We start from the raw sequence: 23,674 nt of genomic DNA on the forward strand, positions 1-23,674 counted from the left end.
GTGAAACTGTCAGGAGGCAGCGGGGCACTCAGCAGTGGGAAATGAGCTGGGCAGGCCCGGAATGGAATTTTCCAATCGGTCGGGGGCTCTCCTGGACTATACTGGCGGCTCCTGGGGTGAAAGGAGAGAGGGAAGGAGGTTTGAGGTCATGGATTTAGTATCTGTCTCATCTGCAGGTGAGTTTAATCGAAATTGGAGGACAGAAATAAATGATTCTACTCACAGGGCACAGAAATGGATGCCTGGGCCTTCTGGAGCCCTCTTCCTGCTGATTGCTGGGAGGTTCTAACAGAAAAGCTTAGACTTAGATGTAAAAGTTAACATCTTGGGGGTGGGGTGGGGCAGGGGTGCCAGTGAAAAAGGGCAGATTCTCATGCCTTGATCAGGGGAGAAGGGGGCCGGGCCCCAGGTATACGGCACCCTTGTTATTTCCTTGAGAGTCTCAGCCCCTGGATACCCTGGGCCAATTGTGAGGTCCATTGTCAGTCAATATGAAGAAGTCGTTGGGACCAGGAGGCTGAGTCGTTGTGGCTGCTGCCTGCCCAGCTGGGCTGGAGACGCCACTGGGAAATTTCTAGTTGACAAATTTCTCTAGCTCTTTAAAAGTCCAGCAACAATTGGGTGCCTAGGCGGGAAAGCCTTCCCTTCAGCGAAATCCTTAAAATGTCCTTGTTGCTGGACTCGCCCTGTGGGCCACAGTTCCGATTTCACCATTCCCTCCGCTCTACAACCTTCACTGGCTCCCCAGCGTCTGCAAGGTCAAGTCCGTACACCTTAGCCTGGCCCTTCCAGGTGTCCATCCAGCTGCCCTTAGAGCCACATCTCCGAAGAGCTCCATCCCCCCAGCACACACTCGGTCGCCGACCCAGCCACCCAGGGCTGCCCACCCGCTCCAGGACGGCTCAAGAGCACGTCTGCCTCCAGCCCTTTGCTCAAGCTGCTCTCTCCGCCCACAATGCCCTTCTCATCCTTCCAGGCTCAGCAACCAGCCCCTAGAGAGCTTTCCTGATTACGCTTCTCCCCGGTGTGGAAGAGACACTGTTTCTTTGCTTCCATTAATGCTTGTCTCTCTGACCTGGCCCCCGTCTCAGGTGAACATTATTATCTATTTACTCGCGCGTCTCGGACTTAGAACAGGCTGAAGCAGCAGGGGAGAGGACGGGGTTATCCATTTACGGCACATGTGGGCCTCCATGTGGGCCGTGGTAAGACATGAGATGGCGCACGTGCAGCTGAGCGGGTGAGCCGAGGGACAAAACCTGCTTCCACGGACAATGGGGGTCCTCATCACCTGAGTTAGGAAGGCTTGGCCAGAGGGTGGTACTGTGGGATGAACTGTGTCCCCCCAAAATACATGCTGAAGTTCTCATCTCCAGGACCTGTGACCTTATTTAGAAAGAGGGTCTTCGCAGACACGGTCAAGTGAAGGTGAGGATGGGCTCCAATCCAATATGACTGGCTTCCTTAGAAGAAGAGGAAAATTTGCACACAGAGACACAGATGTACGGAGCGCGGATGCCAGGTGAGGAAGGGGGAGTGACGGGAGTAATGCCTCGACAAGCCACTGATGCTAAGGACTGCTGGCGACCCCCAGAAGCTGCAAGAGGCGGGGGGGGGACCCTTCCCTAGAGCTGCCAGAGGAAGCATGGCCTGGACAACACTTTGATGTTGGACTTCTGGCCTTCAGAACTGTAGAGAATAAACGTCTGGTGCTTTAAGCCACTTCGTTATGCCAGCTCTGGAAAATTAATACAGGTAAGATGGAAAGGAGGAAAACCGTTTACCTACCAGGCTCCGGATAATTCATGTCCATAATCTCATTTAACCTCATTTTGTCTGGGAGGCAGATGGCTTTTTTATTTTATAACAAGCTGACCAAGACCCAGAGAAGGGACGTGACTGGTGCACAGACCCACAGTTAGGAAGAGGCAGAGGTGGGGTTTGAACCCAGAACCAATGCGAGCCTTGCCCCTGCCCCACACCTGACGGAGTCTCAAGGAGTCCCTGGCCAGGGGCGGGGAAACAGCAGAAACCGTGAGTGTGAGTGGCCTTTGCCTGGGTCCCTGGAGCCCCCTAGAACTGTCCTCGCCTATCTTTCCTCTTCTCCTGCAGCAGACAACGCAGTTACCTGGGGACCAGTCCCTGTGGGATCTGCTGCCCAAGTATGAGCCCAGGAAGCTCGAGCATCTTATCTGACGAAGCAGGGAGGGGCGGCTGGCTCCCGATAAACTTTGCCCATTTGTTAACCTGTGTTCCAAGCTGAGATTACCCGGTGTGGAGCAGACAATGGAGATGATTAAATAAAGTCGGGAGTGTTGGGGCTGTGACTGCCTGAAGTGAAAGATAGTGAAGGAGGGGGATCTAGGGTGCTGGGGAGGAAAGAAGGGGGGCCGCTGCCCGCTCCCTCTGGGCTCTGTTACCACAACCACAGGGAAAGTGGCACAAGGCACAGTTTCCCATCACGCAAAGGCAACATCGCCAAATAAGAGACCCAGGGAGTCAGTGGGTCCAGGATGCTGAGAACTTCAGAGTCAGAGGATGTTCTATGTGACAAGCCCTCTGGGAGATGTCTCAAGGGGTGGTGCCCAAGCTGTACTCAGCAGACCTAAGGGATCTGAGGGGGCAGTCCCGGGCACAAGGGAGTCCCATAATAATCACTACTGTAACGGGGACTTCTGTGGAGGTTTTACTCCGTGTCAAGCACATCTTTTGCCTTATTTAATCTTCACTGAGTTCTAGCATTATCCCCATTTTACAGATGATGAAACAGAGGCTTGGAGAGGTCAAGTAATTTCAACCCATCACCTGACAGGTAAATGGCAGGAGCAGATATAGGGGCATCTCATAGATGGGGTGCGGGTCCCAAACCCACTCTTTAACCAGAGAAGCTCCCTTTTTATCCGTTTGATATATGAGGGTGCTTCTCAAGTTATATGTAAAAAAAGTTTGCTTTAGAACAAAGGTCTACTTTTTTCACCTCATTTACAGGCTTTGAGACACAGACTATCCACACTGGGTGCGGAAAGCTGCCGCTGGGCCCCCTCGATGCCAGAACCTTCCGTCTTCTGCTCGTATTGTCTGTCTGCTTCTCTGCCCCGTGTGCTGCTGCCTCCCACCCTGCTCAGCCCCTCGGGATTCTCCACCTGGATCAGGCTTCTCCCCACTCCGAGCTGCTCCTCTCCCCCTACACAGGCCACCAGCCCGGCATCTGGCCCACCCCTGATAGGGCATCTCAGCCTCAGTCCATGACCCACTGGGGAGGGGATCAGGCAGATGGAGAGGGAAGAATGGGCCACACTGTGCCGTGGAGCCTGTCACCCTCACAGGCTTCTTCTTGCGGTGGGCACCTGGGCAGAGAGGGAGGGGGCAATCTTCCCGTTGTCACTTTATGCCACTTCTCGGCAAAGAGCAAATCTTTTTCCCTCCATGAGTTCATTAGATCCTCACAGCACCCCAGGAGTTAAGCGGGGCCGGGAGAGAGGTGACAGACCTGGGGTCACCCAGCTATCAAGTGATGCCTAGGCTGTGTTCTGCCTGGCACCCATTCTTGGGCTCTTTCTTTAATACTCTGCTCTCTCTTTTGATCCCGTGCATTTTGTACTGCCCACCTGCTCCCGAATTTTAGACTATTTCCTGGCCGGGGAGGGCTGTTTGTTTTGCTACAGCATGAGGACAGCTCCCGGCAGGCCTTGTCTAGTGTCACAAACTCATCTGGGGACTGTCTGTATTTTTAAAGGCCTGGCTCTATGGTTTCTCTGTGTTTTATAGCCAGGAAAATAAAAATGGGGGTGATGAGTGATGAATGTCCCCTGGAGCCTGGATGCCTGGCTGCTACTCCATTTCTCAGCCATTGCTCTAGTGGTCACTCCCCTCTGCCCGGGCAGGGCCCACCCTGCCCCAGCCCACTGGCATTCCAGGAAGCAGGGCAGGCAGGACCCCTGCCCCAGGGGCACTGCAGCTGGCATCTGAGACCAGGACATGTGCCGTCTCCTGGGGCCTGCTCTGGGCATTCTCTCGGAGTCCTGACCTCCACGGGGCCCTTATTCTGGTGGAGCTCCCCCCAGCACTGGACCCTCATCACGGCCACTTGGAAACAGGGACCTTTTCGTCAATCCAGTGATGATACTGAGATAGATTCCATCAGACATTTCTTCATTATAAATGTTCAAAGGATGGCAAGGTATCAGCTACACTTGAAAACTGAAATTTTAATCCTGCGATAAACCATAACGGAAAGGAATTTTTAAAAGAACATATATATATATGTATAGCTGAATCACTCTGCTGTGCAGCAGAAATTAACACAGCATCGTAAATCAGCTACACTGCAATTTAAAAAATTGTTTAAAAAACCCACAAAAACTATTTTTCTGTAAAGAGTCAGAATAATGTCTGTGAGTGATTAAGACCCTACTATGTGCCAATCATTTTAAGTACTTTAGATTTTTAAATCCTCATCCTCTTTTTACAGATAAAGAAACCAAGGCCTGAAGATGTTAGTAGATCCGCCCCATCAGCACAGCTAAGAAGCAGGAACCGTGACAATACTGATACTGACCGAGGATGGACTCACGTGCCAGGCATTGCTCCAAGCCCTTTGCTTCGCCACAGTCCCTGGTGGGGTAGTCTTGATTATTTTCCCAGCTGATAGATGAGGAGACAGGCTCAGAGGGGGTAAGCCACAAACCCAAGGTCACACAGCTTGAGTGGCAGGACCAGGATTGGAACCCGAGCAGGCCGCGCAACCCAGAGCCTGGATTCAAGCCCTCTCTGGTGTGTTCCAGAGTCCATCCTCTTCCCTTACACCCCGTGGCCTCTCAGTAAATTCCGCTGCACTGGGCACCAGTAGGCATAAGGCAAACCCAGTTATTAGAACATTTCGCTGGATGAATGGCAAAGTTGAAGACAGAACTTGTGGGGCTATATACACAGGGGGATTCCCAAGGTCCAGAAAGATTAAGTAACTCATCCAAGGTCACACAGGTCACCGTGGGCAGATGATGGAGACCTGGAATCCCAGGCCAGCCTTCCTCCCGGACTCTTGCATCTTCTGCCTCCGAGGGACCCCTCTTGGGCCCAGAGCCCCGCAGCCTTGCTGTCCAGGGCCACCGGATCTCTCCTTGCTGCCCTCCAGGTGCTGACAAGGTTGCGTTGCCTGCCCATGACCTTGGGAAGGGACAGGAGTGATTTTAGCAATCTAAACACACTCGTTCCTTGCCTCGAGACGCCCGAGCACTGAGTGATTTGTATGCTCTGAGCACGTCACCTCCTTTCAGGAGACAGAGAGGCTGCCTGAAAAGTCATTTTTCAGCATTTGACACAAAGTCTCTTTTGCTCTCTCCCGAAGCCAGATAACCATCAGCAGCCAGGCCGATTAGAAAAAATATATACTTGGTATCGGGAAGCCAGGGAAAGAGAGGAAGCCGGCCCGTCAGTCTTCCTTCCTTCACTCATTCGAACGGGGGCGTGGGGCGCTTTCCCACCCGACTCTGCGGCTCAGGGAGAAGGTTATCTTCTGGAGAGATCAGCATCCTGGGTAAACAGCATCTTCCGGGGGTTGGCAGCACGGGTCTGGGCTTGGGAGTCAGGAGAACAAGTATTCAAGTCCAGCTCTGCCACTTCCTAGGGGTGTGACCTTGGGCAAGTCACTTGCCTTCTCAGAGCCTCAGTTTTTGCATCTGACAAATGGGTATAAGAGTACCCACCTCATGAGGCTGTGATGTGGCTTAGATGAGATACTGCATAGAGCCACAGGATAAGGGTAAACAGTGAGCTGTCCATATATGTCAGCCCTGACATAGATTGTTTCGGGTGGCACCTCCAGGACCTCATGGAGCTCCCTGCTAAGCTTTGGCTGTGAAGACAGAGCCTGGGCTCTCTTGCTGGCATCTAAGTATATTGGTTGTTAAGCTCTTGGCCATGCAGTGTCTGTGGATTCTGCAGACACACCAGCCCCTGTCCTCTGGGGACTTTTGGCCACAGGAGGGAACCTGCCACATGGGGAATGGGTAGTCCAGCTCCATCACTAAGCAGTGGCAGTTAGAGACTGTTTCTCTTCCTTCCCCAAGCACGCCCCACGCCCCACCCCCCACCCCCACAGCAGGAAGGACCCTCCCACACTCGGCAAGGACTCAGACGGTACCCAAGACATGGCCCTTCCTCCCTGCATTGAGATTGAATCGAGCCCTGCAGGTCTCGATCATAGAATTCAGTTCATTGAGCATTTGGTGATATCCCCCTTCTTTTCCCCCTGCCACCACCAAATCCATTCAGCCCACTGGCATCTTTCTCCTGGATCACAGCATGGCCTCTTTCCTGCCTCCCTGCCTCCAGCTTCAGTCCACCTTGCTACTAGGAAAAGAGTTCTACCGCACCCAGTCCCTTGCTTAAAACTCTTCGATGCCTCCTCCCACCCCAATGTGTCAGTTTCAAGGGAGGGATATCACAACCCCCTCACCTTGGACACCTCCGTCAACACTTCCTCTTCCCACCTGCTCTCTGGACACACCTGCCGGCTTCGTCAAGCTGCCTGCAGGTCTGGAAAGCTCTGAGCTCTCGCCCCTGCCCGCAGGGCTTTGCACCTGCTGCTCCGTCCCGCCACAGTGACCTTCCCTCTCCTTTGCGTCACTGTGCTGCTCACCTGTCACGCTCTAGGAAGCATTCTCTGCCTCTGGGCTCCCCGCTGAGCTCCCACGATCCCCTGCACTTCTCCGGGTCGCCAGTCTGTTTGCCTGTCCAGACAGCCCCACCAGACTGTCTCTCATCGCAGGCTACGTTTCCAATTTCCAGCACAGAATCGTCCACGATAACTCGTTGTGGAATAAATGAATGTACAGTGCACCTACGAGGTTCCACTCCCCGTGTTAGGTGCTGAAAACACAGAAGAATGAGGCAGGGTGCCTGGCCTGTAGCAGGTCAAGACTAAGCACTGAGGAGAATGAGACTTACTGTCAGAGAATAGAAGGTGCAAAGAGAATGGAATTGGTTCCAGAGAGAAACAAGCACCAGGGCTGAGGCAGCTCAGAGCAAGGGCTGACATCTTAGCAGGGCGAGGGGATTGGGGAGGATTTAGAGGGAAGGTGGTCTCTGAGGCAGGTTCAGAAGGATAGAGAAGGAGGGGCTCGTCTGCCCCTCCCAGCCTGTTCTGATCCTCCTTCCAACTCCATCTCAGCTGATCTCCCACCGCTGCACGCTCCAGCCACTCCCATCAGCTCGAGGAGCCCCAGCGCCTCAAGCCGCCTTGAGCCACTCCGCTGGCTGACATGCCAGTTCTTCCACAGGAGGCTGCCTGGTGGTGTGGAACAGAAGTGAACCTTGACTAAGATGCTCTTGGGTTAGAACCCAGCTCCATTCCTTTGCAGCTGTCTACCCTCAAAAGAGTGGGCAAATGGGGTTTACGGATGCCCCCTCCCCTCCAACTACATTCATGTCTCCCTGGAACATCAGAATATGAGATCTTATTTGGAAACAGGGTCTTGGAAGATGTAATTAGTTAAGATGATGTGTCCTTATAAGAAGAGGAGAGATAGAGACAGACACCCACATGGGGAATGCCACGTGGTGATGATGGAGGTTGAGACTGGAGTGATGTGTCTATAAGCCCAGGAACACCAAGCATTGCTGACAACTACCAGAAGTTATAAGAGGCAAGAAAGGATTCTTCTGTGGAGCCTTTGGGGGGAGCCTGGCCCTGCTGACACCTTGATTTCAGACTTCTCGCTTTCAAAGCTGTGAGAGAATCAATTTCTGTTGTTTTTAGCCACCCAAGTGGTGGCAATTTGTTAGGGCAGCCCCAGAAAACTAATACGGTGGGTGTAAGAGCCAAAAGATGGAGTTCGTGTAAAATGGTTAGCACGGAGCCTGCACATAGTAAGTGCTCAAAACACGTTAGCCCTCACTGTTTTTTATTGATTCAGTATACATATCTGCTTTCACTTCCTTCCGCCAGAAGCAGAGACCTCCTGTTCTGCAGAAACGGGAATTCCTACGGCTTCCCCTACCGCCCTGTTTGCTACATCTTTCACATCCAGCTTCATCCTAAATCCCTCCTATTATTTTAAATTCACTTATGGTCTGGGGACTTGGAAAACAAGCCACTCGACTGTTTCTTCATAAAATCAGAGTCTCTGGGTCAAAAGAAGTCTCAGAGGCCACTCCTCCAATCCTTCTCCAATTCCTGATCGTCCTCTAAACCACAGCACTGTCCCCACAAATAACTTACACACCCACTTTTCCCTTCAGCTCGCCCACTGTAGGCTAATTAGTATTTGTATATTGCAAGAGTGTAATAGACAAACATCCTGCCAGATCATGTCCCTCCCATATTCAAACCCCATCCTGATTCCCACCTCCCCTGGAACAGATTCCAGACTCTGAGCTTGGCCCACAAGGTCCCCAGTGGCTGGCCCCTGACCACAGCTCCGGCCATGTTACCCTCCCCACAACCCTAAGCAGACCCTCTACCCCACCTGAAGGCTGCACTTCCTTTTCCCGGCCATTCCCTTGCCCCATATGTCTGCGGCCTCGTCACCGCTTTGTTCGGCTGTCATGTCAAATGTCGCCTCTAAGACACCGCCCTCCCTGACGGCCCCCGACACAGACCTCTGCCCCTCCCGTGCTGAACACTTATCTCAGCCCTATGAACTTGGGGAGTTTTTCCCTCTAGAGTGAACGTTCTGTGAGGATTGGGACCCCCAGCACCAGGACAGCACCTCCCCCTCAGGAGATGCTCACTAGATAGATGGGTGTTGAATAAATGAATTGAGTCAGTCCCCTGCACTTTGTTTTTCAAAAAATGGTCACATTTATTTTCTTGCTTATTTTTCACAAATGCTTTAGGAGGGAGATTATCCCATTTTTCTGGCAAAAGTAGACAAAAACTGAACTTGTAATGGAATTTGGTACAGAGGTAACCAGCCAGAGTCTACCCAGACAACAGCAAGGGGAGAAACTCAAACCCAGGTCTTCCGATCCTTACCCATCCCAACCCCCGGCCCCACCACACACATTGATTCAAACCCTAACTGGGGCTTCCCTGGTGGCGCAGTGGTTGAGAGTCCGCCTGCCGATGGAGGGGACGCGGGTTCGTGCCCCGGTCTGGGAGGATCCCACAGGCCAGGGAGCGGCTGAGCCCGTGAGCCATGGCCGCTGAGCCTGTGCCCCGCAACGAGAGAGGCCACAGCAGTGACAGGCCTGCGTACCGCAAAAAAAAAAAAAAAAAAAAACCCTAACTGATCAGTGTGATATTATCCAGGTGCTGAACCTCAGTGTGCCCCACTGCTGACTGAGTGGTGGTCTCTGTCCTCTCTGTGGCCCCAGGGCAGCCACAGGGCAATGCTCCTGGATACTAAGTATGCTGGTGAGGAGGAGGAGGAGGAGGAGGAGCTAGCACCAGCCGTGCTGACTGCATCAGGCAGGGTTCTAGGTGCTTTATAGACACACAAATTCACTGACTACTCCCATCAGCTCTGTGAGGCAGATCTTGCTCCCATCTTGTGGATGGGAAAACTGAGGCACAGACAGAGGTTAACTAACGTGTCCTGGGAAAAGCAGAATGCAGCCTCCCGAGGCCCAGCCCAGAGCTGTGTTCAGGCCCTGTGTGCTCATTCCAGGCAGGGCAGCACTGCAGGAGCCGGATTCCAGCGCACTCACAGAAGCCCCAGGCAGGGGGAACTACCCTCAGTTTGCGGAGGTAGAAAACGGGCTCCTGGAGTCTGATCTAAGGATTCTCAGCTGGTAAATGACAGAGCCAAGGGACAAAGTCACGACTGTTTGGTTCCAAAGCAAGTGCTCAGAATGGCCGGGCTTTTCTGCCCCTGAAACCTGGGGGAGGAGAGACAGACACACAAGATGGAAAAGGGAGAGCCTCAGGGGCCCCGGCATGCAGGGGAGGAAGGGAAGCTGCTCCCTGGACTCTCAGAGAGGCAGGTACCACATGCCCAGGTCAGGCAGGGCCACCATCTGTCACAGAGGCCTTCTGCCCTTGCCCTACCATCCCCCACTCCATTTCCAAGACCCGCAGAGGAAGCCGGAACCACCTACTGCCCTAAGGCCAGATGCCCAGGCTGCAAACAGATCTGAGCCTCAGAACACAGAAGGCAGGGACCAGATAGAGCCCCAAACAGATGCCAAGTTCAAAAGAGAATCTCAGGGAAACAGTGACAAGCGGGAGATTCAGCACAAAAGCTTCCAAATGACAGAAGAAAAACAGAGCCAGATGGACCTGGCCTCCCCAGCCAGCAAAGCTGCCACAGGCACGCTTTGTTCAGCCTGTCTGCTCCTGCATGACCGGTGAGGGCCCACCCTGAGTGCCCTCTGCCCAGCCAGCCTCTGTGGGCACCACTCCCCTTTGCCTGGAATGCCCTCTCTATTTTACTCCGAGTCCTCTCCAGTCTCTTCAGCAAATTCTAGCAGAATCTGTTCCCACTTACGAATCCTGCTCTGGTTCCTGGGACTTCCCTCATCCTTCTCTTTGCTATTCTCCTAGGCATGTCATGCACACACAAGCTTACCCTTCGATCCCATCTTTCCTATGGGCACAGGACTTTGCAGTTTGTAAGGCAGCTCTTTCACATCTACTGTCTCAAGGGACCCCGATAATAACCTGGTGAAATGGTTACTGCTATTCCCATTGGACACATAAGGCTCAGAGAGGGCAAGTGACTGGTCCAAGGTCGCACAGCTAGAAACCATGAGAGGCAGAGCTAGAAGTCTGAGACTTCACCCTAAGTCCAGCTCTCTGGCCAGCGCCTGGCACACAGTGGGTGCTTAACCAGGAATGGGTGAATGAAAGGGATCCCTGAGGTTGATGCAGCCCTCCTTTTCTTCCCCCCAGAATTTTCTCCTTTTTGGCTCCTGGAGACTCTCGGGGTCACCCCACGGTCTGAAATCCCTCTGCAGGGAAGAGAAGAGGGAAAGGGAGTTGTGTGCTCTGCTTGATCCACTCCAATGTCATGTCAGACCCCCGGCAGGCCTGCCCCGATGTCCCCACCCCAGCTTTCCCAGCCGACTCGGCAGCCATCCGTCTGGCTCTCCCCTCAATCACAGGCCAAGATCACCCCATGATAAGGCCCAGCTGGGAGCACCTTCACCCCAGGGAGCTGGCATGATAGCCGGTCATGTTTTACAAGCTCACAAATCCCCGATAAGAGCTGGTCAGTCAGCTGGCTCCAGCGAGATAAGGAAATGCCCCCCCTCTCCCCTCACTGAGCACCCGTGCCAGGGAAGAAAGACAGCGCCAGAACACGTCTGATGACTCTGATGAGTATCGCTCTGGCTCGCAGGGACCCGCCCCGCCCCCCCACTGCCCTATACAGATGGACATTACAGCAACCTACACGACAGGCTTTTGGTCCCACCGTGCAGATGAGAGGACGCCAAGCGAATTGCTCCTTGGCAAGGTCCTCAGCCGGCGATCGCCCACGAGGGACTTCGGCGAATGTTTACCAAACACTTACTGTGCCCCGGGACTGGGCTAAGCCCATCACACACACACACACACCATCGCACGCCTGCCTCCAACTATCCTGGGGTAGGTGAGCTCACATCCCCATGCAGTGGATGAGAAACAAGGTACAGAGATGCGAACAAGTGTCTGCTGTAGGTTGGGCCCTGGGGTCCAGACCGTGAGACGGAGAGTTGTGTGCAGTTCTTGGGGGTACCGAAGCTGGCATCTGTGGGGGGTGGGGTGTGTGTGGGAAGAACAGGCAGAGGGGAGTGGGGCTGTGTGGGTCCGCCGGTCCCACTGGGACTCTGGAGCTGAGATGACCCTTCAGGGTTGCTCTGTACTGAGGCAAGAAGACAGGGCTCCTGTATCCACCAAGGAGCCGCTGGACCGGGTGGTCTCTGGGGAGGTGTGACCTTGGGTTAGGTGGTGGCCTTCAAGGGCAATTCCTGCAGAGGCTGGGTTGTGAGTGGTACCTGGGGGCGTGAGTGCTGAGTCACATGGTTACCAGGTGTGAGCTGGGAGTCAAACCCAGGTCTGCCCGACCCGGCCAATCCTCAGAAGGATTACCCTGGAGCTTCTTGTTGAATGAACTCAGCATCCAAATTTAGTTTTCTGCTCCTTTCAGGAGATTTCTAGAGTAAGTAGGAGCTACTTGCCTCACAGTTAGAAGCCGTTGCCTTCTAGGCCTGGCTCTGCCACTGCCCAGCTCTGGGCCTGAGCTTCTGGTTACATTGGGGGATGAACTCCAATTCACGGATGGACCCCACGTCTCTCTGGGCTCTGACCTTGAAGTTCTCTGTTCTGCTCCACACCTAGGGTGATCCAGGGTGACCCAGCTTGTCTCTGACTCTTGCAGGGACCCCCACCCCCCATCCCTGCAGCAGCAGCGAGCCCATGGGCGCCATGTGTCCCCACCCCCACAGGCCAGGCCGGGAGAGGCATCAGTTCGCCAACCAAAGGGCAGTGGTTAAAGGTTAGGGTTAGTCTCGAGGGGCAGATGCCCCAGGTTCAAATCCCACCTCTGACATGTTCTAGCTGTGTGTCCTGGGATAAGTGACTTCACTTCTCTGTGCCTCAGTCCCCACCTGTACCTGGGAACTATAATAATGTCACCTCCTTCTCGGAAACTGGAGGAGCTAAAACTCATAAAGCATTCAGCACAGTGCCGGGCACAAAGGAAGCCCCTGTGCATCAGCTATCGCCACCGCACTGTCACCAACCGAGGATGGTGCCAGCTCAGCAGGCTGAGTCTCCATGCCTGGCTCTGTCCCCATCTCCTCCCCTCACGCTGACAACCTCCAAGGAAGTCCAAGTTCCAAAATGTCGCCGCTATTAATTCACCTTCACTGCTTTCTCTTCCTCTCCATATATTTATATTTTACTTTGTGAGAATGTGGCTAAGGGCCCCACTCCCAGCTAGCAACTCAGCCTTCCCTGCATTGATCTAATCAAAGGCCATATTTTATTGGCATGCACTAACCCAAAGGCCATGTTTCATGGGGGCGATCTCATCAGCAAACTGTATTTCTAAGGCGGGGATCTAAATTCATGGGTATATTTCATGGCTTGAGATCTAATCATGGGGCAGTATTGCACAGCAGGGATCTAATCCCAGGGGTGTGTTTCCTGGTTGGGAGATCAGAGCAGTTCAATGTGACTTTTTCCTCCTCCTCTTCTTTTTTTAAAAATATATTTTCTATGTTTCTGGAAAAGTGAAAGTATCCTAGCCAGCCACAACTTTGCCAACAGTTAGGTCACTGCTAATAAAAAGTAGAGTGCACGGGCTTCCCTGGTGGCGCAGTGGTTGCGAGTCCGCCTGCTGATGCAGGGGACACGGGTTCGTGCCCCGGTCCGGGAAGATCTCACATGCCGCGGAGCGGCTGGGCCCGTGATCCATGGCCGCTGAGCCTGCACGTCCGGAGCCTGTGCTCCGCAACGGGAGAGGCCACAGCGGTGAGAGGCCCGCGTACCACAAAAGAAAAAAAAAAAAAGAAAAAGTAGAGTCTTTGCTAAATGGTGATTCACCCAGCCCACTCTGGTGTCACAGAAACCTTTTGGGACATGACGAAACGGTTTGCAAGTTTCCTCTCAAATCTAAGCTGGACCTCCAGATTCAGTGTCCAAGCAGCACTATAATTCCTGATTCCTTTTTTCCTTCCTTCCTCCCTCCCTCTCTCCCTCCTTTCCTTCCTTCCTTCTTTCCACAAATGTTCTGAGTGCCTGCTTAGTGCCAAGAACTGTGCTTGGAATCACTGATCCAGCAAGATATACACCACCTGTTTTGAACTCAATGTTTGTGAACCCCCCAAATTCATATGCTGAAGCTCTAACCCCCTAATGTGATCATATTTGGGTGTGGACCTTTGGGAGGTCATTAGGTTTAGACGCAGTCATGAGGGTTGGGCCTCCAAGATGGGATTAGTGTCCTCCTAAGAGGAGAAAAACCATCGCTTTCTCTCTCTCTCTCTGTCTCTCTCTCGCGTGGGTGCGCGCTGCCATGTGAGGATACAGTGAGAAGGTGGCTGAATGCGAGACAGGAAGAGGGTTCTCACCAGGATCCAAACCTGTTGGCACCTTGGTCTTGGACTTTAAGACTCCAGAACTGTGAGAAATGAATGTCTGTGGTATTTTGTTAGATCATCCTGAGCTGAGACACGACCCTTGCCATCATGATATTGCTCTATTAGGAGAGACATATTCAGCAAAGAGTCATAAGAGAGAAGATAGTTACAATTAGGATATGTGCACTGAAGAAAGAGAGAGGGGTTTCCCTGGTGGCGCAGTGGTTGGGAACCCGCCTGCCGATGCAGGGGATGTGGGTTCGTGCCCCGGTCCGGGAAGATCTCACATGCCACAGCGGTGAGAGGCCCACATACCTCAAAAAAAAAAAGAAAGAGAGAGGGGCTGTGAGTGTGTAGACTCCAGACCCAGCTGGGGAGGCCTCCCTTGGCAAGTGTAAAAAAAAAAAAAGAAAGAGAGAGGGGCTGTGAGTGTGTAGACTCCAGACCCAGCTGGGGAGGCCTCCCTTGGCAAGTGTCATGGAAATGGTGAGCTGGAGGAGGAGCAGGAGTTGCCCAGATGATGTTAGGTGGAGTTTGGGAGGCAGGGAGAGGAGGGAAGAGAATTCTAGGTGCTGGGAAAGGCATATGCAAAGGCTGTTTGGAATCTGTTCAATCAGAGGGACAGAGAGAAGACCAATGGCCTGAGAGGAGGCTGGAGAGGTAGACGAACTCAGGCTGCTGGGATCATGAACCCAATCCCGACACTTCTGAGCTGGGGGACGTGGGGCCAGAGCTGCCTACCTGGATTGGGCTTCAATGTCTTCATCTGTAAAATGGTATAATAATGCATAATCTATAAAAACGTTGAATCACTATGTTGGGACACCTGAAACTAATATAATATTCTAAATCAGCTATACTTCATTTTTTTTAAGGGGATAATAATAGTACTTAGTTCAGAGGATGTTGACTTTTTTCTGTAAGCAAAGGGAAGCTACCAAAGGATTTGGGGAAGGATTGGATTAACATTTTTTCAAGACCGTGTAGCAGCTACTTGTACAACAGATTCCAGGAGGACAAGAAAGGAAGCAAGGGGTCCAGCTAGGATGCTGGTGGACACATTCAGAGGGAAAGGCGCTGGACTCTGTGGCTGAGCAGGCAGACAGCAGGGGGCAACTCTGTGTGATATGCGGGAGGGATCTTTACAGGCCTTGGAGAGTGAGGGGAGGGAGGTATGGAGAATGACTTCCGAGTACCCGGCTTCGAGACAGGTGTTCTCCATCTTATTCCTCAATGGTTCTATGGGAGGGAGGGAAGGTGGAGAGAGAGAGAGAGAGGGAGGGAGAGAGATTGAGATTCTACAATCCACTTCCCAATCCTCTAGCAACTCACTGTTGGGGGAAGATTTACAAGTCCCCCTCCCTTCACGCCCTACCCCTAATAGCTTTGCCTTCCCCAAGCCAATTTCGAGCAAATCAGTCTCCCAGGTAGAGCACAGAAAGCTATGAGATGTTCCAACACAATAAGTGTTTGGGGACAGGGAATAAAAGGTTTCTGGGGGGCTCAGAAATTCTCATTTAAATATCACGGCTCATCACTCACCTTATTGCCAGTACATCTCTCTAACAATCTTTCAAAACGGATAACGCTATGCCATTTTGCGTAGCACTTTCACCCACGTTATTTCACCCGATTCTTACAACAGCCCCTGGGAGACACGTAGACAAGTAGCAGCATGCCTATTTTGTAGATGGAGGAAACTGAGGCTCAGAGACCGGACATGGGCTCGTGCAGCTATGGAGACGCAGAAGGAGTGACAACTATAACAGCAGCAAACGCATACCGAGCGCTTGTTCTGTGCTTGGTACCCTCAGAGGCACTTTTAGACATCTTGATGTATTCACCCTTATAGCAACCCTATGAGATAGGTGTTATTGTTGTGCCCATTTTTCAGAGGGGGAAATGGAGGCACCAAGTGACAGCGTGACTTACCCAAGGTCACGTAGCTAGTAAGTGGGGGGACTGGGGTCCTGACCCAGGAAATCTCACGCCAAAATCTGTCTTTAGCCACCAGGTTATACATGCTCCCAGTCAGGGAGGAGGAATGCAGCTCAGATCTGCCCAGTGTCCGTGTAACCATACTTCAGCTGTCGGTGGGCGACACAGCCTGTGAGTTAAATGCCTGAGAAATGCCATTAGGAATTACAAATCCACGTAGCTCCCGCTGCCTGGAGGAACTCGGGTCCGGAACATGCTTTGTTTCTGTGTTTCTCTCGCTCATTGACTTTTATATTTAGAAACCATTTCAAAGCTCGGTCTGGGGAATATTTCCTAGAAGGTGATAGAAATAAGCAGCTAACTTCTAAACCTACATCCCAGAGATTGACAGAAGGCTGGGCAGGGCATGTACCTGGCATTCTGTGAGTCCCAGATCATGGGTGCGGCCCCCAGGTGGGCCTATTCATTCCACTTATTTTCCAGTCTGTGGGGACCCCTTGCCCCTTCCTGCAAGGGGGAGCCAGGGAGGAGGGACCACCCCAGACTTTGGAACTCTACAGACGGATGGGTTCTCATCTCTTAGAATCAAGACGGAGGATTAACCCTAGTGCGTACAAGACAGGACATACATCCATACAAGGGATAAATGGTGGCCAGCTGCCACAGAGGGGCTGGGGGAGGGAGCACACACTCGTCCGACCACCCATCCCCCTTGCAGAAAACACACAGGTACAGACGGTCCTTCCACCCGTGGGCAGGACATCAGCAAACACTTGGGCTGGCTTCAGGTTTAGGGTCAGGTTTCCAATGCCCGAATCTCCTTGTCTCTGGGGCAGCTTGCTGCGCCTTCCCTGCAGGACAAGAACACTGTGATCATGACAGCCCGTCACCAGGCTGCCACCTGTGTATGGTGGGAGCCCAGAGATGTGTCTCATTTGAATCTCGTTCAAGGAAAATGATGAAAGAAGGTTCAGAGGGATTAATTTACGAGGAAAGATTAAAGACACTCAATCCGTGTAGCTTGGCCGAACCATGACCAAAGATTGGGGAGTTCGGGGATGTTTTCAAATATTTGAAGACAGTGGCAACGCTGGGGAGGGGGCGAGTGGGTGATCTGGTCCAGAAGAAGGAAATAAGGGGGAGGGGAATCAGGGAGGATGACCAAGGTGAAACTGGAATATCTCCCGGCATCTTTGAAACGAGGGCTGACATAGGCGCTCATCCTGTGTGAAGCCCGACCTGATGTAATTTCACGGGCTATGTCTGATGCTATCTGCTTTTCAGTGGGAAAATTGAGGCACAGAGAGGGTCACGAGGCTTATGAGTATCAGAATGTGAACCCACGTTGGCCTTACTCTTTTTTTTTGTTTGTTTGTTTTTTTTGTTTTTTTTTTTTGTTTTTTGAGTTTAAAAAGATCTATTTTATTGAAAGCAAGTTAAGAATTCCCAAGAGTTAGAAACTTCTGTTCCAAAAACATCAAATATAACTTGAGATATAAGCTGAGGTCTCTGGTGATGGTCTAGACAAACCCCTTATTTAATAGTGAAGAGTCTCCAAGGAGTACTGATGTGTGATTTCCAGGTTGCTTTCATAAAGATGCTTTAGCAGTTGGGCCTCAAGCCTTATTAGGGCAATTTACCCAGTAGTTGTGCTATAACATCTTTGTGAGGAACATTAGAGGTAGATTATGGGGCAGAATGGAATGTCTTACTGCGTAAGGGTTTAATTCTCCAAAATTAAAGCTAGAACCAAAGGATTCATCTCAGACTAATGGCCTTACTCTTAACTCTCACGCCAAATTACTTTGTGATCACTTGGACTATTGTTCGGCAAATACCCACCCTTTCTCCCTTTCTCTGTGGGCAGAACATACTCCCCACCCCACCCGTCTAGGGCATGGTCCTGTGGCTGCTTTTGGCCTATGGGGTGATAGATGCCAGGAGAAGCTTGAAAGGGGCTTTTGCACAGTGGGATTTGCCCCTGGGATTGGTAGAAGTCCAAGGAGAAGGCAGATTCTCCTTGAGAAGAGCTTTCCTCTGGAGCTGCTGTTCTCTCAGCTGGGACCCCAGAGTGAACACACGTGAGACAGAATTGAACTCAACTTGCAACCCAGAGCCAAGCCCAGCTGGACTCATAGCTTAAACAAAACTGTGCAACTGAGCCCAGCGCAGATCAGCCGACCCCCAGCCAACCACAGATCCACGGTCACGAGGGTAAATGATTGTTTTAAGCCGCTAAGTTTGGGGCTGGTTGTTACACAGTGATAGCTATTGCATATCTCATGATATCTGAATGCTGCTCAAGGCCCTCCAGCACGGGGCTTACGCCAACTTTCCAGGCTCATCTCTGATCTCACGCCCACTGGTACCATATGCACAAGATTCCTATTATTCCTAGAATATTCTTTTGATTGCCATATGTCTTGCTCACGCACATTCATTTTTTGCCAGCTATATTGAGGTATGACTTAACATAAAATAAAATTCACCAATTCACAGCTACGGCCTGTTCTCATCAGGTTTATCTTAATGGGGAAGAGAGTATTCCCAAATCTCAGAGATAGATGGTACTGCAAAGTTCGTGGAGTGAAGCCCCTTTATTTTATTTTCAGCGGGGAAGTCTCCGAGAGGAGGTAGTGGGAGAGCTGGGCCACTTGACCCCTAGCTTAGCGCTCCATCCACCACCCCAGCAGGACCCTCAGACTAGGCAGCAGGTTCTGACACCGAGTGTAAGGTAAGATCCTGCCTCAGCCTGGGCAACTACCCAGCCACCTCTCGCAGGGGCCTCTGAGGCTGCTTTTAGAACAGCACACAGGGTTCAGGTTACTCTATCAGAAAAAAGATATTACCGAGGAAAGGGCAGCCCGGCTGGGGAGGGCGGGGGTGGCTTCCTGTAATGCTTGGGCCTCCCTTTTGCAGCGGGTGATGTCGTGTCTGCAGGATAAGGACAGTGATGGCGGCTGGATCACGGGAACTCAAGTGATTCGTCAGGGGAGCAAGAGATGAGTGCATGGGGGCCCAGAGCCCGGGTCACGTGGGTGGACATAGGGATGGAATCCATGGGGAGTTTCCCCAGGTGGAAAGGCCTCCAGCCTCATTTGTACTGATGCCCCCTCCCTGGCAGTAACCAAGGGGACAGCTTGGGGTGGGGTGAGAGAATGGAATTCAGGAATGAGTCGCCTTTTCATTCATTCATTCATCCATTCATTCATTTATTCATGCAACAGTGGTTACCAAGACAGACACAGAGCCTTTTTTCTCATGAGACTCACAAGTTACCTAGTTCCAGCTCTGGACCTGCTCCAAGAGAAAGGACGGGGGTTCTGTGATGGCCCGCAACAGGCAGACAGGGCCCAGGCCATGGGTTCAGGAAAAGGAGTATCAAGTTACCCTTGAGAGAAACCTTCTGGAAATTGTGATGAGCCTTCCACTTTCTGATGGAAAGGAAGTGTGTCCTGCCAGAGGTTCAAGGCTTTGTCCCCATCAAGAAAGGGTTCAAACCCGACTTAAAGGATAACAAATGATGTGCCTGGCGTAGGCAGATGTCCAGATATCTGCATCTCAATCTAGTTCTGGAACTTTCCAGCTGGGAAACTTTGGGCAAGTTTCTGAACGTCTCTGAATCCACTTTCCTTATTTATAGCTGAGCTCACCAGACACAAAATGAACCTAAGTCTCCATCACGCTCCATGTCTGGTCTAATGACGGCAGTGGGTTCAAGATGCGCTTAACAGAGGCCCTCACACTGGCCTAGATGCTGCCTGGGCCCAAGGACCCAGCCCAGGTGGCCCAGAGACGCTGCCAGGCCAGACATGCCCCTGGGTAGGGCTGGGGTGGGGAAGGTCAGTGTCTTCAGAAGGCTTTCCCTACCACCAACCTCTGCAAATAATTGGAGGACGAACTCAAGAGAGAACAAGCTGACATTCTGCCCTAATGGGGTGGAGGGCACCTTTCCAGGGCATGGTGGGGCCTCGGGAGCAGGGAGGGGCTTGCGATGCAGGGCGGGTCACTGGCTGTCCCCGCCCTCTGAGAGATTCCTGCGTCCTCCATCTAACCCGCACCATAACCCAAAGGTCCTTCTTGTCATCACACGCAGGGTTTGCGCTGCTCCAGCCAGAAAATTCCGGGCCCAAACGGCGTTTGGGTCAGTGCACATGGTCCTCTAACTACAAGCACCCTGTCACATCAATGTCACGCCACAATCAGACAAGAAGCTGCGCGGGGCTGGAGCTGACGTCTGTTTGGAGTTTGCCAGAGCAGCACACTCACTGTGATGTGTAGGCTGGGGCTTTGGAAATACCAGGAGGTGCTCAATGGTGCCAGAACATGTTCGCTTGGTGACTTAGGGTCCACCAGCCCCTGCAGGCATCAGGGCCCGGAGAAGGGATCAGGAGGGGGACCAGAGCTGAGGAAGGCACCTCCCCTTCCCTGGGGAGGAACCTGAGCTCCAGCAGAGGGGAGAGCTGAGCTCCTACTGGGTGCAGGAATCCCAGGTTGGGAGGCTGAGCCCGGAAAGGCAGGAGATCCACACAGGTTGCAGGGGGTGGGTGCTTCAACCAGGGCCCCCAACTCCTGGTCACCCCCAACTTCCAAAACAGAGCCTAGAAGGCTCCAGAGCAGACAGGAGCTGGAGTGCTTGAACTTGGCCTAGGAGGGGAAGTCAAATCACCTCTCCCTCCTTCCTTACGCCCTCCTTGCCCGCACCTTCCAGACCCCTTCTTGGCTCACACCTTGGACTTTTCTACCCTTTGTTTTATCGAGTGATGCTGTTGATCTACTACCCATGTTACTCTGGGGCACGCCCGTCCACCTTTCCAGACCTCACATCCCTGGCGAGGTGGTACTTCCTCATGAGGAGTGGTGAGCACTCAAGCCAGCATGCCAGGTACCATGACTGCTGTACCTACCATGTGCCAGAAATGTACCATTCATTCATTCACGGGACAAATACTTAGTGAGCATACACTGGACGCCAGGTGCTGTCCTTGATGCTAAGGACACAGGGGTGAGTGACATGCAGTCCCTACCCTCGTGGAGCGTATAGTCTAGCAGACCACAGCCAGGTACTCATTGACAACATATACTATATATGGTAAATATCGTATCGTATGTTTCTAGTTGTCACATAATGTGATATTAAGAAGTGATAAGCAACGGAGAAAATTAAGCAGGGTAAGGAGACAGAGAGTGAAAGGGTGGGAGGGGTTACTAGGACAGAAAGGTCAGGAAGGACCCCAGTAGGGGTGGTGACATTACAGAAGAGATCACCCAAAGGAGGTGAGGGAGCGAGGCACGTGGATGCTGGGGAAGAGGGTTCCGGGTGAGGGGAGAGAAACACCAAGGCCCTGAGTCTGCAGCATTGTTGGCAGTTCTAGGGCGCCAAGGAAGTCAGGGCAGCTAAAGCCGAGTGAATTACTTGTTACTGCCATCATTATTATTGCTATTAATTTATTATGATTCCTTAATATAAATATGATATTTGATCTGGGCCTGAGAGGTGGGGTCCTAGCTTCCGAATGCTCACACCCTAAGGACCCTCACGCCCAGGACGGCCCCTCTTCACCAGTCCCGGCTTCCCCAGGTCAAGCAGCAGTCAGTCCCCACCCCAGGCAGGGCGAACTGATTCACCCATCCGGGCCAGTAGGCATAGTGCCCACGGCCCACAGAATATTCTCATTTTGATTCCTTTTACAATCAGGGGGAAAAAGACTATAACAGCAATGAATATAAAATCTTGAATCCAGCCTGGATTATATTTGCTTTTATACCAGTGTGCTCATAAAATAGACATTTTAATACTTTCCTATTGAGGAAGGGGGTCGCAGGTACAATCGTGCTAGACCCATGCATCAGTGTGGTACCCCCTCTGAGGAGCGGGGGCTTCGGCCGCCCGTGGGTGGCCCCTTGGTGCCTCCAGGGCCTCAGTCAGGGAAGGCTGGAGTTCGAATGAGCTACCTGTTGAGCTGCCATGAGCCCCTGCCACCTGTCCGGCTCCCTGACAGACGGAGCCCCTGCCCGGCTTGGACAAGAATGGGTGACCCGTGACCCGCTGCTCCTGTGCTTCACGTCTCCAAACCATACGCAGTAGCATCTCTGAGAGAGCTGCTGTCTCCATTTCTCGCTGAGTCCCCCTTCCTTCCCTTTAAATCTAGAGAGGCAGTGATTTAATATTAATATTTATTCATGTACTCAATCCTTCCCCTGTTAAATAATTTCTCAGCTGTCGGAGGCTTCTGAAGGCTAATTTAAAACAGATGTCACGGTTATCTAACTTATGCCCTCAGATTCTCAGAGAGAAGGGCGGGGGGTGGGGGGAGCTGCATCTCTGGCCCCATCACCCACACCGCTCCGCCTGCTACGAGGGGTCTGGGGAACACGGACGGATCTGTCCCCCAGGAGCCAACCCCCCAGGCTGCGAGGTGGGGAGGCGCCCACATCGCTGGCTCGCTGGCGAAGCTGACACCAGGACGTAACTCTAAAAGGGAAAGGGAGCTGTCAGGAAGGGGGGAACTGGGGAGAAGGAGAGAGGAAAAGGACATTCCAAGTGGTGTTAAATAAACTACACACATAGAATAACAACAATAGAATAATAGTTAATACTTGTACAGAATTTAATATGCACCTGGCACGGTTCCATGCATTTTACATGTGTAACACATTTAATGCTCACACAACCCCAGTGAGTTCTGTAGTATTGTCCCCACTTCACAGATGAGGAAATGGAGGCAACATGAGGTTAGATAACTTGTCTGATATCACGTGCTAGTAAGAGTAGGATCCGGTATTTGAACCCAGGAAGACAGAGGTGGGGCTGAAACCTGAGCTCCCTTTTGGTCGCCAAGAGACATCTGTAAGGTTCCACTTCCTCATCTGTAAGACGGAGGAAATACAGCTTGCTCACAAAGGTTACTAAGGGGGTAATAAGAGGACCTGGGCAACACCTGACTGTAGCATCTTCGGGCTGACCTACAGCTGGTCAGCAACAAATGGATGGATAATTGACACGCCACGTATTCAGGAGACATCCTCCTCACTGTCTCCTTCCAGCCTCCATCTCTTTCTCTCTCTCTCTCTCTCTCTCAATGCCTTCTTTTCTTCTCTTTCCCCAAAACCTCACACTTCAAGGTTATGTCTGTTACAGCTGATTGAAATCTCAGTGATCGCATCAGCACCAGCCAACGAGAGCTGACAAAACAAAAGAAACGTGTCCCATTGTAGCTCCCTTCCCAACCCACCAACCTGCAATCCTGGCATGTTGACTGGGAGGCTTCGCAGCCTCAACCGCTGCCCCTTTAGGTAAACCCACTGACCTCAGAGACTCTCCATTCAACCCCCAGGAGGTTCAAATTCAGATTTTTAATCCCTTCTCCACCCACCAAGAAGCTTGGTTTGCTTCAGGGTATACTTTGAAGACAACGGGCATATGGGACATTGCTTTTAAAAGGACATGTGCCACCTCCCCAGTTCAGCCCCTAAGACCCAGGCACCCTCCGATGCACAGCGTCATGGCTCTAAATGGAGGGAATTCCCAGCTTGAGTGATGACGAGACAGGAGTAAGACAGGCAATCATTTCTCCGGCACTGTGCAAACTCATGCAAATTAGCAAAGTGCAGACCACATCAGTAAGTGTTTTTGTGAACAGAGACGAGGGGACGGGGCAAGGCAGTAATCAGCTGGAAAAAAAAACCTTAGAGAAATACACACACACACACTCACACACACAGTTCT

At 52.1% G+C, this 23,674-nt stretch overlaps 1 protein-coding gene across 1 annotated transcript in view; it reads right to left on the bottom strand.

Annotated features, from left to right (window-relative positions):
* Positions 1-23,674, bottom strand: part of IGSF21 (immunoglobin superfamily member 21) — a 246,849-nt gene that overhangs the window by 163,199 nt on the left and 59,976 nt on the right. The window lies entirely within an intron of this gene.

Source organism: Kogia breviceps, chromosome 1 (genome assembly GCF_026419965.1).
Source record: "Kogia breviceps isolate mKogBre1 chromosome 1, mKogBre1 haplotype 1, whole genome shotgun sequence".
NCBI lineage: Eukaryota > Metazoa > Chordata > Mammalia > Artiodactyla > Physeteridae > Kogia > Kogia breviceps.